The sequence below is a fragment of the Rhipicephalus microplus genome, chromosome 7 (genome assembly GCF_043290135.1).
Source record: "Rhipicephalus microplus isolate Deutch F79 chromosome 7, USDA_Rmic, whole genome shotgun sequence".
Lineage (NCBI taxonomy): Eukaryota > Metazoa > Arthropoda > Arachnida > Ixodida > Ixodidae > Rhipicephalus > Rhipicephalus microplus.
This window is the reverse complement of record NC_134706.1, coordinates 169469872-169486666: the sequence shown is the minus strand read 5'-3', so window position 1 is coordinate 169486666 and position 16795 is coordinate 169469872. Positions and strand designations below refer to the sequence as shown.

The window sequence follows — 16795 nt, the reverse complement described above, 5'->3', positions numbered from 1 at the left end:
GCATACTGGCTAAAACATCGGCAAAACGTCGGCCCATCATTGGCTTGAACGTCGGCCCGACATTGGAAGAAGTTGCACTTCCGACGTCGGTGCCGATGTTAGCCGATGTTGGTCCAAGATTGGTCCAATGGCGGCGTGCTGCCTGGGTTCAATGGCCTCATCCTTCTAGTCTGACTCCTTGAACTGTAGATATACCAGTTTGTTTCATGCTCGTCTTGTTACTCAGCGAGTTGAGATGGCTTCCAAGCTTTGCAGCAGTCTTCCTATCTTTTTTGCTTACTTCCAGCATCCATTGGGCCCCCTTTCTTCTAATCTTGTCACTAATCAAATCGGACGCTTCCCTTCTTTAAGTCACAAAGTTATCCCTTTTTTTGACGTCATATACCGGTTCACCCTCTATTTAGCATACTTGTGTTCTCTGCAGGCTTCTTGACGTCTTACTATGGCTCTCTTAGCTTCCTATCACACCAGCTTTTGGGTTTTTGTCTGCTTTTGCCGGTTGATTCGACTCGTACCTTAACAAGCTCTAACTAAAACAAAGGAGTTAGACTTGTGTGCGTCCCCTCTGTTTCAGTATCATCGATGATTATTCTCTTAACATCTTTAGTTACTACTTTCCTTTGACTTTCTGAATAAATATTATTGTGTGGTTGCTCGTAATGCCGCCTTTCTAATTTTATTTCTCTTCCAAAGCTCACCTTGATACGTTTGTGATCACTACCGAAGCTTCTGGACCCATATTCATCTTTATTCATCACCCTTAGCCGATCATACATTCTAAGTGACCTTATTGCGTAATCTATCGTCGACTGCAGCCTTCCCACCTCCCATGTTTTCGGCCCTTCGCATTTCTCGGTCATGCTGCAAATGATTAAATTATGTATTTCCCACATATCCCTTAGCAATCTGCCTGCTGGGTCAGTATATTCATCCATATCTTCTACGTGCGCATTCATATCTCTTATATAATTGCCTCACACTCTTCTCCTACTTTGTCACTGTCATTTTCTATGCACTACATCTTTTGTTGGTTGTCGTCTCTGGCTTTTACCCCTGTCCACAAGTATACGAAAACCCAGCAGCGTCCTCAGCCCTGCCACTTTCCTTTTTAGCTATAAATATTCCCTGCACTTCTGCTTGACCCTTTGCCAGTCTGTATTTTTATGAACGAATGTCCCAATACCACCCCCTTTCCACTGCCCTCGGTTCTACTACAATATTCCCACGTGTAGTCTGGATTGTTAGGAAGCTAGTTCCATGTTCCATGTCTTATGGTATATGGTTTCTAAAAAACCGTATACCATCGGCATCTCCTCCCTCAGTTGTTCTTCTATCTCTTCCCACTTCCACCTATTCCAGCCAACCCGCATGTTAATATACCCTACGTCTGAACTGGCTCGGCCCTCGTGGCTGCGTCGATTTCTGCCTCAGACTCTATGTCCGGGGCAGAAATCTTAGATATTGTCGTAGATATTGGTGCCACATTGGAGTCGTATCTGTCTATACCACATGTCATAGAGTTCCCCTATTTGTTTTCGTCGTTACTAGCTATCCTGCACCCCGAAGGACCCGTGTGTCCCCCAAAAAAGCCACTGCGCGTCCCGCAAGTCTCCAACCCACCTCAAAACCTAGCCTCCCATCGAGGTGAATCCTGTCTTGTTGAAAACCACCCCACCTATGCACCTCTCTGTTTATTTCAACCACCTCAAAGCCTTTTTCTCGTCTCATCCGCCACATTTCTTAATTTGCGTTGACAACCGCTCTTTGCAGGTTGCCATCACGCGTCGGCACCTCCGGTATCGTACATATCACTACACGTACCTGAGGAGAAATGGCGTGCATGTCATCGATCCCTTTCGCCAGTGTGGTCGCTAGTCCTACCGTATCTTCATTCAAGACACGGTTTAAACCACCTGCAATTTTCACGAGGTTTCGTCCATCAGCTGTAGCTTTGAGTTTTGCGCTCGCTTGCCTCATGACGGCTTCCAGCTTGCGTCCTGCAAACGTCTCTTCTGCAACCCTGTTGTCCCCTCTTACCCTCTTTTTGATTGCTGCTGCGCATCAATATAAATTCGAGTCCCGGTGATAATCATGTGCTGTGACTTCTCAGCTGGTGCGTCCTAAACCTGGGGGTCACTTGCACCTGTGACGCCGGCTGCTTTGTCCCCTCCCAGCCCCACCACTACTTCGCTGAAGTTGGGTCTTGCGAATAGTGAACCGGCTGAACCTGTTTTCCGAACTTGCCTGCTCTTTCTTTTCCGCCATTCTGGTTGCCGGTGCCCTACCATTCTCTCCGTCGGCCACTCCTTTGTTCACCTTTGCTAGTGCCTCCTCGGCGGACTTGAGCCTTTCTCCCATAGCCCTCGTTTTCCCTTGCTCTGTTGCCGACGCAGTCTCCAGCTTGGTGATTCTCATCAGCAGTTCACTCTGAACAACCATAATTTTCTCCATTGTTTCCTCGACCTCACATTGCCTACACTTGGCGTAAGCCTACTCTCCATTCGCGTCTGTTCTTGGGTCCAATTTTGACCCCACCCCGAATCCTGAACATTTTACAGGCTTTCTAATCTTGTCTTTTTGACACCAATTTTTCTCAAGAATTTTCCCGCTCGATAATTACAAAACATGGCGCACGACGAGCCCTGCCATGACCAGGAATCATAGACATTGTGGCAGTTGAGGTAGCGTCCCCCCAGTTGTCACCACTGGGTCGAAAATTGTGCCCGTGCTGCGCCTACCGAAGCAGTGGTGAGGGGATCTTTTGAGACACTGAGATCTTCGTTCTTGCCCTCCCACACACCCTTCTGAGCATTGTGTCTGTCTTCGCTTGACTGCGGCCAGGCTAGACTGCACCTGGGCACAAGGAGTGAGCGCTTGTGGCCCAGCTCGGGCTCTACACACGTTTAGGAAGGCACCGGCTTTCGCCGCCGCTATCACCATCGCTAGGTTAGGGCAGGTAATTCATGGGCATCTGTAAAACTTATCAGCCTATGAAATAAAATATTTTTTTAGCATGGTAAGATGCGGTCCGTGTAAACAAAAGAAAAGCTTTCAGTGTTCAGTCATTTTCCGGCTATACTATTGTTACTTATAAAATAATTGAGGCGGAATGCGAGGGCGAAAACGCTGAAAAGGTATTTTAGTTCTGCTGTACTAGGTGTCAAACTGCAAAAGTACGCCATTGAGACCTATTCTTGTGAGACCGTCTCTAGAAGTCTTGGCGCTTCAGAATCGACTAACACCCATAGCATCGATTGCATTTATTTTCAAGCGCTAGGTTGATGGTCCTGTGGGTCCGAATTCACGTATGTACAAATAATTAAATCAAATATTTCACTTATTGTCTTCCACAAGAGGTTGCGAGGGCACGTCGGTCACCCAGGGCTGACGTTATTTCTGTGGGTGAGCGGTGTGAATTTGTTCATGAAGTAAGATGCGGCCTTCAGAACACACGGGAGTGCGAACAGCGGGATTCCTAATTTATAAGCAAATTCAAATTACTCCCCCATGAAATTATTGAAAGTCCTGGGTGACCGACGTGCCCTATAGTCGAAAGCAAAATGTGAGATATTTAATTAATTTATTTATTCCAATTGTTCATATGTAGGTGAATTCGGACAACCAAGACAATAGATTGCGCTTGAAAGTAAGCGCAATCAGTGTAATTGGCTGAGCCAGCACATGTTAGAATCACTAATATATATATATATATATATATATATATATATATATATATTGGTCTGTCTGTCTGTCCACTCTTAACGGCCCCGGGTACTTGAAATGGCTGACCCCATCTGCAGCGCCCACCAAAGTTGCTCAAGGTTTAGCGTTCATACTTGTGCGATTGTCAACTATTAAGCAATTATTGCGCAAGTCTGGGGCACCATAACAACACGTATAAATTCTGAATGTTTATCTTTTACTAGAAAATGCATACATAAGTAATTTTAACGACCGTAGCACTTATGCCGCTGCGCTAACCACTCAACGCTTGCACGAAAAAGGTTGTGTTTCCAATTCTTTGCTAAGACGTGATGGTGGTGGCACCCACCCGTCGCCTTACGTTACTCACCTTATCTCCTCTGAGACGGGCACGCGAACCCGTCTCAGAACACGCGCTTTGTTTTGCAAGAAGACTGCCACTTGGCACTCATGTCTCCCGTATGACGTGACTTAATACGCTCATTCACCTCTGCTGCATGCTCGAGGCACTCTAACGCAGCGCCTCCAAAATACCATTCACCGTTTTTTTTGTGCGGAACATCAAATAATTGTTCACTCTCCACACGCAAGACTACCATTTTTCGACGACATTTGTAGATTACATGCTGATACGGGGCGAATTTTTTTTCTGGCCCCCAAACTGATTGGGCTGCTCTCTACTGCGGCACGTGTCAGTTTACTGACGTCCTCCGTAGAACGCTGGACCACCAGCCAAAACTGGTAGGAGAAAAATATTTGTGTGGTTTTTATGCAGCTTTACTCAAGTTCATTATATATATATATATATATATATATATATATATATATATATATATATATATATATATATTGTAACGCGGACTGACACGTTTTTCGACGTATCCGGCTCGTATGTACAAAACGCCTGTGCCGCCACGTTTTTCGACGCACCCGCCTCGTATGCACGAAACCTGGACCTTTCACTCGGCCGACCACCGTCCCCGACAGCAATGGCCTAACAAATTTCGCAGCGAGTCCCCTGCCTCCGAGAGAAGCCTGACGCCGCCTCCGACACGGTCCCGCCGGTCGCCGTCTCCGCGTCGTCGGTCACCTTCCCCGCATCAGCTGGTAAACTAACTGGTGCGACCGATGGAGGTGCGCTCGCGGGACGGTCAGTTTCGCCAATTCCTCCTTCTGCTGTGATGTTGATGAACAAAGTGCGTGTGTGTATAGACGGTGTAGATATTCTTGCTCTTGTAGACACTGGTGCTGCTGTTTCGGTTATGAGCCTTCGTTTCAAACATCGTTTCTTGGGTCACAAAGTTATGTTCGCGTGGAATCGTAAAGAAACTTTTCGTGGAGTTGGAGGCGAAACGTTATGCCCTGTTGGTATTTGTTCAGTTGTACTCACGATTGGTGGACAAAATTTCCGAGTTGAATTCACCGTACTGGCTCGCGCAACTCAAGACATCATTTTAGGGATAGACCTCCTTCATGAATGCGGCGCTACGCTTGACTGTGCAACTGGAGAGATTCTTCTACAAAGTACGTTGCCCGCTGCAATAGTTGACGATTTTCCGACTCTGCCCATCGATGCTCTTTCGTTGTCTGAAGATGTGACGATCCCTGGTCGGACAGCAGTGTTTGTACCCGTATGCTCTTCTCATGTCCGCTCAGGACCCTGCACCATGGACTTGTGGAGCCTGATCATGCAAACGCCATTAAGAAGAATGTGCTGGTCCCACGGTTTGTCCTTACAGCCATCGACGAACATGCTTGCTTGTGGGCACTCAACGCAGCCTCAGAGCCTGTTGTTCTACCAGCCGGATTCAAACTGGGTACGTTCGAGGAGCAGGCCACAATTGACGTGAGAATGGTCTCAGAGTCTCCAGCTATCAGTCAGACTGCGCCCAACTACTCAGCCGAGATTAAACGTATGATCATTAAGTCGTTGCCTTCTTCCGAGCAGAATGTCCTTGAGGAGGTACTTACACGCTACGCGGGAGTCTTTGATTTCGCTCAAAACAAGCGTTGTTCCATGTTGCCCGAATCCCGTATGCACCACCGCATCAACACGGGAGATGCTACACCGATACGCCAGAAACCCTATCGCGTATCCCCGTCAGAGAGGCAAGTGATCGCCGATCAGGTCAACGACATGCTGCAGAAAGGCGTTATTCAAAAGTCAAGCAGTCCCTGGGCAGCTCCTGTTATATTGGTAAAAAAGAAAGACAACTCTTGGCGATTCTGTGTAGACTACCGCCGTCTCAACGCCGTCACAAAGAAAGACGTGTATCCGCTACCACGCATCGACGATGCTGTTGATTGTCTGCACTCGGCCGCCTACTTTTCGTCTGTCGACCTAAGGTCTGGATACTGGCAAATACCAATTCATCCGTCTGACAAAGAGAAGACTGCTTTTGTGACGCCTGATGGATTATTTGAATTCAACGTTATGCCGTTTGGCTTATGCAATGCCCCAGCTACCTTCGAGCGATTCATGGACTCCATCCTTCGCGGTCTCAAATGGGAGATATGTATGTGTTATCTCGATGATGTAATTATTTTTGGCAAGACATTCCACGAACACAACCATCGGCTTAGCGTTGTTCTAGACTGCGTCAAACAAGCTGGTCTCGTTTTAAACGCAAAGAAGTGTCATTTTGGTGAGCGTCAAGCCCTTGTGCTTGGATAACTAGTTGACAAGGACGGTATACGACCAGACCCGCACAAAATCAGTGCTGTCCGAGACTTCAAGCAACCGACGTCTTTGAAGGATCTCCGTAGCTTCGTGGGCCTGTGTTCTTATTTTCGTCGGTTTATCAAAGACTTCGCCCAGCTTGCTCATCCCCTGAGAGAGTTGCTCCGCAAAAACACTCCATTTCGATGGACCATTGAGTGTGAGGCTGCTTTCGAGCAGCTGAAGTATTTGCTTACTTCCGGGCCCCTCTTGCGCCATTTCGACCCGGAGGCGTTCACGGAACTGCATACAGATGCTAGTGGTATCGGAGTTGGTGCCGTGCTAGTTCAATAGAGGTTTTTAGTTTGACGTTTTTGTGGTCCGCCCCGCTCCGGGAGCACCCGCGAAGCCGCAGCGGAGCGGCGGCTGATTTTTCTCTTTTAGTTATTCGTTGCCGGCAGCGAAGCGGACCTTTCGCAGTTGCAGCGCCCTCTGGTCGTTTTCATCGCCGGTCAACAAAATAAAAAAAACTTTTTTTTCACGTATACAAAGCAAAGCAATAACGTATAAATTATCTTTTCATGGAGTATTTAGAAATCTACTTTCAATGTATTAATCTTCTATTTTTTCGACAAAGAAGCAGGCTCTGATTTGATAGTAGCCGCTCAAAAGCCAGCAAGGTTCCATTCCAGATCCATTGCAAGCATCCACTGTGTGTTGTTTGCGCTTTTGACGCGTGTGTGGTGGCGGCGTTTTTATTTTTCACCGTTGAAACTGTGTTTTCGCGGCTTGCGCTGGGCAGGTGACGGCGAAGCTGCAGCACTCGCGGAAAGCGTGCCATCTCTGGAGGAAGCCATCTTGAAATGAGCAAAGTTGCTGCACGCACGAGAGAGGGCGTGCGCGTTTCCCCCTTCCGCTTGCAAAAACGGCAGCGACGCACCACGCTCCGCTTAGGCTGCTCGTAAGCGGACCGTATTCCCCGCTCCGGTAACCCGCTCAAGGCCTTAGCGGAGGGCGCATGCGCACTCGCGTTCCCGCTCCGCTTAGCTGCTAAGCGGAGCGTAGAAACGTCAAACTAAAAACCTCTAATATCACGATAGCCGGCAGCACGTCGTGGCGTATGCAAGTCGTACTTTAACTAAGGCGGAGAGGAATTATACGGTCACCGAACTGGAATGTCTTGCAGTTGTTTTCGCCGTCCAAAAGTTCAGACCTTATTTGTACGGCCGGCAGTTCAAGATCGTCACAGATCATCATTCGCTTTGTTGGCTTGTCGGACTACGTGACCCAGCTGGTCGGTTGGCTCGCTGGGCCTTACGGCTTCAAGAATATAATTATTCTGTGACCTACAAGAGCGGTCGATGTCACGCAGATGCCGACTGCTTATCTCGTCTTCCATCTCCAACTGTGAATGCTGATGATGATGATTTTGACAACTACCTGGCCGCAATCTCATCCAACTTCCCAAATTTGGATGTCTTTCGTCACGAACAACACCGTGACCCTTCGCTGAAACCAATGATTGATGTGGCTCGTAGCTCTAAACGCGCCACGCCATTCGTGATTCATGACGCCCTACAATATCGCAAGAATTACTCCAGCCATGGTTCCACACTACTACTCGTCGTGCCAGAATGCCTGCGTCTTGCGGTATTCCAAGCCATGCACGATGACATCACGTCTGGGCACCTTGGATTTGCCCGAACTCTTCACCGTATCCAATAACGTTTTTACTGGCCTCGACTCTGGAAGACCACCAAGCACTACGTCGCAAGTTGTGATGTCTGCCAACGCCACAAACAACCTACCACACCATCGGCCGGCCCACTGCAGCCGGTTAAGCCACCGACATCACCATTCGAAAAAGTCGGCATAGATTTACTGGGCCCTTTCCCCAAGTCTACCACTGGCCGCCGCTAGATTATTGTGTGCGTAGATTACCTGACGCGGTATACTGAAACGATGGCGGTTGCTTCATCCACATCATCTGATGTGTCATGGTTTCTTCTACACTCGATCATACTTCGTCATGGGGCCCCTCGTGTGGTGATAAGTGATCGCGGCCGTCAGTTTACCGCTGACGTTGTCGAAGAGTTGCTACGGCTTTGTGGGTGTCAGTATCGCCATTCCACGCCATACCACCCTCAGACCAACGGCCTCACTGAGCGCACCAATCGTACCATCATCAACATGCTTTCAATGTACGTCGCAGCGGATCACAAGAACTGGGATGCCGTATTACCTTTTGTTACATACGCCTTTAATACCGCGAAACACGAAGTCACAGGTTATACGCCTTTCTTTCTTCTCTATGCTCGTCATCCGCAAAGTTTCCTTGACACCATACTTCCAATTTCGACGAACGAAAACGCCAGTGTCGCGCCGAAGAAGCTCGTCGACTTGCTCGGCTCCGAACTCTTTCCGCCCACGCTCGCGCGAAAGACCGTTACGACGCAAAACACCCGCCCCTGACTTTCGCTACAAGTGATTTGGTCTGGCTGTGGACGCCTGTTCGAAAAAAGGGGCTTTGCCAGAAGTTTCTTTCTAAGTACTCAGGACCGTTTGTCATTACTCAGTGCTTAAGTGACATCACTTACGCTGTCGCGAGAGTGACAGCTCAGAACCGGCGTTCGCGCAAGACGCAAATTGTGCACATTGCCCGATTGAAGCTCTACAACAACCGATCGCTTCTACTCGCTCGGTGAGCTTCGTCTGCCCGGAGGGAAATGTAACGCGGACTGAAAGAGCGAGGAAGAAGAAGAGATCGGACGCGCTCGAGCGATGGCGATTCGGCAGTGACGGTAGAGCGCTGACATTTTTCATTGTAAATAAACCCATCACATCCGTAACAATATATATATATATATATATATATATATATATATATATATATATATATATATATTGTTATGGTGTTTATTAGCCAGCGCACAGCGAGTATACACAATGGCGACAGTAACGGCCAAGCACGGACTTTCCGCGCGAGTGGCGTTCTTTTTGGGTAGACCCACTAGAAAGAACTTGACAGTTCGACCCATTTCAGTGTTCGGCGGCTGCTCTACAATTACCCCGGGGGCGAAGAGGGAGCCGCCTGGCGACCTATCAGCTTGTCACTACGAGCGGGTCATAGTAAGCCTTCAGGCGCCCCACGTTGACTATGTCGCGCCCGCGATGGCGCATGTCTGAAGATGGTTCAATTGGCTCGATAAGATAGTTGACTGGAGATGTGCGCTCGATCACATGGTAGGGACCTTCATATTTCGGAAGTCGTTGGGAAGAAAGGCCAGCTACAGAGGTCGGGATTGAGAGCCATACAAAGAAACCGGGAAGAAACGTGGGCTGAGAAGTGGCGGAGCCATCACGAATAAACTTCTGCCGCTCTTGCTCATGCGTCGTAAAAGTCTTGGCAAGCTCGCGACACTCTTCAGCAAGCCTTGCGGTCTTGGAAATAGGTGTAAACTCAGATGGATCCGGCGTGAACGGGAGTATCGTGTCGATGGTGTGTGACGGGTGCCTTCCGTACAGCAAGAAGAAAGGTGAAAAACCGGTCATGCTCTGAGGGGCAGTGTTGTAGGCGTAGGTGATGAAGGGCAGTATAGTATCCCAATTCATGTGGTTGGCGGTGACTTACATCGACAGCATGTCACCGAGGGTGCGGTTAAAGCGTTCGGTCAGACCATTCGTCTGCGGGTGGTAAGCAGTAGTTTTGCGGTGGACAGAATGGCACTCAGTGAGAATGGCGTCGACGACTTCTGACAAGAAGACGTGGCCTCGATCGCTGAGAAGCTCCTGGCGTGGACCGTGGCGCAGTATGAATCGATGCAGTAGGAAGGACGCAAGATCACGCGCAGTAGCCGCAGGGAGAGCAGCAGTTTCGGCGTATCGCGTTAAATGATCTACGGCGACGATGGCCCCAGTGGTTGCCAGTGGACGTCAGAGGGAGTGGTCCATACAAATCGATAACTATGCGCCCGAACGGACTGTCAGGGCAAGGTAACGGTTGCAGACCAGCTGGTGACTTGTGTGCGGACGGTTTGCGGCATTGGCAAGCGAGATAGGAGCGAATGAACTGCTGGACGTAGCGGTACATCCCGCGCCAGAAGTAGCGTTGTCTAATGCAATGTTAGGTTTTGAATACCCCAGAGTGCGCGCATTGTGGACCAGAAAGGAAGGATTCACATATCTCCGACCACAGGCTGCGGGGTATCACGAGTAGCCACTGCCGGCCATCGGCGTCGTAATTGCGTTGGTGTAGGAGGGCGTCACGAATGGCGAAATAGTGAGCTCAACGACGCAAGGCACGCGTGGATGGCGTTCCGGACGGATCAGAGAGCAAGTCGATCAGTTGGGCGATCCAATTATCCTTTCGCTGTTCGGTAGCGATGATGTCAACATCTATGGCAGAAACAGCAATTGAGAATACTGAGCAAAGCATGTCAGCTTCAGGCAGAGGGGAGCGCGAGAGGGCGTCAGCGTCAGCATGCTGGCGTCCGTTGCGGTGGAGTACGCGGATGTCGTAGTCTTGTAAGCGAAGAGACCAACGGGCGAGGCGTCCTGGGGGATCCTTCAATGATGACAGCCAGCATAGTGCATGATGGTCGGGGACGACATAGAATGGGCGACTATACAAATAAGGTCGAAACTTTGTAAGGGCCCAGACGACTGCCAGGCACTTTTTTTTCCGTGACGGTGTAGTTTGTCTCGGCTCTCGTGAGCGTACGGCTTGCATATGCCACGACATAATCAGGGAACCCGGGTTTGCGCTGCGCCAGGCCAGTGCCGAGGCCTACACCACTGGCGTCCGTGTGCACCTCTGTTGGGGCCGTAGGGTCGTAGTGGCGGAGAATATGAGGAGACGTCAACAAATGGCGGAGCTTCAAGAACGCGTCGTCGCACTCTAACGACCACGAATTGAGGGGCCTGTTACTTCCAAGGAGCTTCGTCAGCGGTGATATAATCATGGCAAAGTTTCGTATGAAGCGTCGGAAGTATGAGCACGGGCCCACAAAACTACGCAGTTCTTTGATGGACGCAGGTTTTGGGAATTCGGCCATGGCCCGAAGCTTGGCTGGGTCAGGAAGAATGTCATCCTTGGACACGACGTACCCTAGGATGGTGAGTTGGCGTGCTGCGAAGCGGCACTTCTTCAGATTTAGTTGCAAGCCGGCATTACTAACACGTGCGAAAACTTCTTTTAGACGTTGGAGATGCGTGGGGAAATTTGGAGCGAAGACAACAACGTCATCGAGGTAACACAAGCACATGTGCCATTTCAAGTTGCGCAGTACGGTGTCCATCATGCACTCAAATGTCGCAGGTGTATTACACAGACCAAACGGCATGACGTTGAATTCGTACAAGCCGTCGGGTGTGATGAACGCAGTCTTCGGTCGAGCGTCATCAGCCAGGGGTACTTGCCAGTACACCGAGCGCAGATCGAGAGAAGAAAAAAATTGGGCTCCGTGAAGGCTGTCGATTGCATGATCGATGCGCGGCAGTGGGTAGACATCCTTGCGAATGATCTTATTGAGCCGTCTGTAGTCTACACAGTACCGCACAGAACCATCTTTCTTAGCAACAAGGACAACGGGAGACGCCCATGGACTGTCCGACGGCCGAGTGACGTCGCGTCGGAGCATATTGTCAACCTGCTCGTTAATTTCCCGGCGTTCAGCAGGTGACATGTGGTATGGACGTTGCCGTAATGGTGGATGGGCACCAGTGTCGATACAATGCGTAACAGTGGACGCGTGACCGAGAGAACTTCGCCCGACATCGAAAGAAGAACGGTACTCTTGCAACATGTCTAGAAGCTGGGAACGCTGTACTGACGTAAGGTTGTTATCCATGTATGGGCCAAATACATCAGGAGATGATGGGTCAGAAGTAGAAACAGCACTGATGGTACGCGAATCGGGACAACGCGAGTCTTCGGGTACGTCCAGGACTTGTGCGTCGTCGACTGGTTCCACTCTGCCGAGACATTCCCCTCGAACAAAGGTAACACTGTACGGGGATGGGTTGGTCACGAAAATAGCGGCGTTGCCCTGGGTGATTTGCACGGTCGCGAAAGGTACTAGCAATCTTTCCTTCTGGAAGCACGGTCGGATGGGGAAACAAGCGCAATTCTGTCGGAGAGACCGGTGTAATAGACCGATACAACCATCGTAGAGCTTGGAGGCACTATAGTATCGTCTTTCACGAGAATATTGCTCAGTGTCGAGGGACCGTCTTGTGGCGTCAAATGCGAGAAGGGCGAGAGTTCAATTCCGGTGGTGGCACAATGAATGACGGCGTCGTTGCGGGAAAGAAAATCTCATCCCAGGAGGACGTCATGAGAGCATGCAGGAATGATGATGGATTGGGCTACATACAGAACGTCCTGAACGACAACGCGAGCTGTGCAGCCTGCTGTAGGATGAATACAATGTGAGTTAGCGGTACGAAGGGACAACCCAGAAATCGGCGTCGTCACTTTTCGAAGCAAGCGGCAAAGGTTTTCGTTCATAACTGATACCGCAGCTCCAGTGTCAATAAGAGCAAATGCATGAACACCGTCCACAAGCACGTCAATGACATTAGGTGGGCGGCTCTGAGGGCTTTCACAATGCGATAGCGTCACAGTCCTTGCCTCAGGGACTGCGACGAGTAGTTTTCCAGCTCATGAGCAGCCGCACTTGGCCGCATGGGGGACAGAGAACGACGTCGTGGAGACGGCGATCTTTGAGATTGACCTGGGTGAGACCGAGATGGCATAGATGGCGGTTCTTCGCGATAAGAGCGGCTGAGTTGGCCAGCAACAGGTCAAGAAATTGGAGCCGGCTGTACGCGATAGCAATAACGGGCCACGTGACCGGTGTAACCGCACGCAAAGCACGCAAAGCCGGTTGTCGGGTGTGCGCCATCTGTTCACCGGGGTAGGTCTCACCCATGTCGCAAGGGCCGATGGACGGAACGGTGGCTGCATGGTGGACTGAAGCTGAGGCTGAGGGGTTACGTCAACATACGTAGCGGGCATACTCGCTGCAAAGGACGGAGGTCGAGCGGCAACTTCGGCGTAGGTCAGAGGAGCGGGTGCTGGAACGACTCGAACCGGTCTGGCGACCACTTGCGCGTAACTCAGGTGCGCTGGAGCCGGAGGTTGTGGGGGGGGGGTGGTACGCAGGCATTACCTCCGCGATTTCCTGTTCAATCGCTCGGTGGTTGGGAGGGAGAAAGGTAGTAGCCGATTGTTGAACAGCGGGTTGGTGGGCAAAGGGCGGGAGCGAGAACTGACGCGCGATTTCCTCACGGATGAAGGACTTCAGGTCTGCCATCGACGCCACTTGGTCGTAACTGGCCTCCAAGCCAGCAAGCGTTGCAGCTCGTGGTGGGGAGCGTCGGGTTATCGAACGCTGCCGGCGGTGCTCCTCGTGGCTCTGGCACAATGCGATGACCTCAGCCACTGTGCCGGGGTTTTTGGCGAGCAGCATCGTGAGAGCATCATCGTCAATGCCTTTCATGATGTTCCGGATCTTGTCAGGCTCGAACATGGTGTGATTAGATTTGTTGCATAGGTCCAGGGCGTCTTCAATATAGCTGGTGAATGACTCACCAGCCTCCTGAGCACGTTCACGTAAGCGCTGCTCGGCTTGCAGCTTGCGAACAGCAGGGCGGCCGAAGACGTTGATGATTGCGGTCTTAAAATCAAACCAGGTGGCAAAATCGGACGCGTGGTTGTTGTACCACAAACTGGCAACACCCGTAAGGTAGAATACCAAGTTTGTCAGCTTGCCGTCCTCGTCCCATTTCTTGGGGACGCTCACGCGATCGTAAATGGCGAGCCAGTCCTCCACGTCAGTGCCATCAGCGCCAGTGAAGATGGGTGGGTCGCAGATCCTGGGGACACCGGGACAAGGGGGTGGCATGGGAGGAGGCGTTTGCTGAGAGGCGTCGTGGGACATGGTAGATTGCAGCGTACGTGAGCGTAGTTCCAAGGGCATCGAAGGGGATCGTAGCACTCTTCACCAACTTGTTAAGGCGTTTATTAGCCGGCACACAGCGAGTATACACAATGGCGACAGTAACGGCCAAGCACGGACTTTCCGCAAGAGCGGTGCTCTTTTTGGGTAGACCCCCTAGAAAGCACTTGACAGTTCGACCCATTTCAGTGTTCAGCGTATATATATATATATGACGTAACAAGGCAGGGATAGTTAGGAGAAGTAGAGAAGGAAGAACTGCTGATAGAATAAACATGGCGTATGAGCCAGGCCACGTCACCCGTTCATCGTAGCGTCACACGAGTCGACAGAATGAAGACCTGGCCACCACTCATGAACCTCACATCATTCACGAAGCCACCTGCAGTACGCCTCAACTGAATATCGACCACAGAAGAGGTAATCTCAGGCGCATTGAGTTAGCGGCGCCATGACAGAACCATCGTCTGACTTCGACATCCCCAAGTACACCGGATCAGCGGACGACGGACCCGTACGGGACTGGTTCAACCTATTCGAGCTCCACGCCGCCGCTGCATTCTGGTCAGAACGGGACATGATCATCAACTTCACTGACTACACCTCCAGTGAGACATTTATGTTTTACTTCACCCATATTTTTGAAAATAGAGAATCATGGCAAAAAATCAAAGAGGAGATGATTACCCTCTTTAACGGCTATGACCAAGACCTGCTAAATGCCAACCATCTAGAGACAACCACACACTATCGTCAATTCCTTAAGCAGTCCTCAACCATTCGAAAGCCCCACGCGAATCGACAACTGCCTCAAGACGAAGTGGCACATGAGTTTGCTTACAGAAGGCCATGCGTATATTGAGAAAAACCTAACCGTCAAGCGTGCCTCCCTTCTTCGCGAAAGTCATCGCTTCAGCATATGACCCAAGACGATGCTTAAACACCTGATGCCCTTCACTCTTCGTCTCGCATACGTTGTCCACCATCTGGGTTTTCGTCACGCGGTTTTTCAAGCACTCCTAACGCTCACCACTTGCCTTATAAGGACGCCGTATTCATGGTAGATGACCTGGTGCATCGAGAAAATACCCTGTCAAGCCATTCTTCTTCCGTATGGATTCATGTATAACCGTCCGATGCACACACCCTCGACAGTCCAAACAAAACAGAATGCTCAGACGCATCGAACGTCGCACGCTACCAGGCGCAAGAACCACTCACAGTGAACAGCGAAAAAGAAACCCCTGAAAAGCTTCCTGTCTTTTCTACGGCACCCCAGACTTGCCGAAATCTGCAGTTCAAACCTAATAATGCCATGTCACCAGTGGTGCCCACATGCAGAGCTCACCAATTCATGAATCGAACAAATTCAGAAGTACATGATACATCAAACCTCGTACACAGTTGCTTTTCGGAAGCGTGCGTAATGAACCACGTCACAGAAGCCTCTGAATAGCCTGCTAGCAATGATGACGCATTACAAACTATGCTCGACAAGCAAGACACCAATTCACCAAGCATCAGCTGTCGACAGGACACGTCAAACACCGAAGGAAATGAATGCCCCGTTCCGGAAGGGGTGAAACTACAGCCATCTCTTGAGCAGCCTCAGGAAAACGAGCAAAGCCAAGTTCATAAACTCATGCTACAATGAGAGAGACTGCAACGAGGGCATCGACAAACGCAAAATTCAACGGAAGCGCACTCACCAATAAAAGAACATCGGAAAAGAAGATCTCTAAACCAAAGACAATTGCAAGATGTCAGGCACTTTCGCACAAAGAAAAGTCACCAGAAACACTTCCTGCACCAGCTATTACACCAACTGCACCACGACAAAAAACGCCGAGAAAGACGCAAAAGCACTGCTTGCACACCGCAAACACTCAGGCACTTCGTCACAGTCTGTCAAAAAGCACGAAAGCAAGAAGCACCGGGTCTGCACCAGTCACGACGAAAAATACAACCCCGACGACATCTGAACTGCCGATGCAACAATGCGTTCCAACCTTGCTCAGTCCTCAGAACAGTTCAAGCAGTATTGTCAGTGTTCATGTGTAGCCCACTCTGTCCGGAACGCAACAGTCAAGCTCGTTCACCAGAGTCGTCATAAAAATCGCCGGACAGCTCCCTCGGCCTTGAAGATTTAGTGAGATTGTGAAACTCTGTCGGGACGTGAAACTGTGAATTTTGCCATTATTTTGTTTATTCTCTGCAATTTGTTGTAGCTTGTAACCGGTGCCATCATTCGGGGCGAGGAGAAATCCTGTGACGTAAGAAGGCAGGGATGGTCAGAAGTAGAGAAGGAAGAAGTGCAGATAGAATAAACATGGCGTATGAGCCCGGCCACGTCTCCCACATCTAGCGTCACACACACACACACACACACACACACACACACACACATATATATATATATATATATATATATATATATATATATATATATATATATATATATACGTAGAATATA

At 49.9% G+C, this 16795-nt stretch overlaps 1 protein-coding gene across 1 annotated transcript in view; it reads right to left on the bottom strand.

Annotated features, from left to right (window-relative positions):
• The window catches only part of Nup154 (nuclear pore complex protein Nup154), a 362979-nt gene that overhangs the window by 12510 nt on the left and 333674 nt on the right, over window positions 1–16795 (bottom strand). The gene's annotated exons all lie outside the window — the stretch shown is intronic.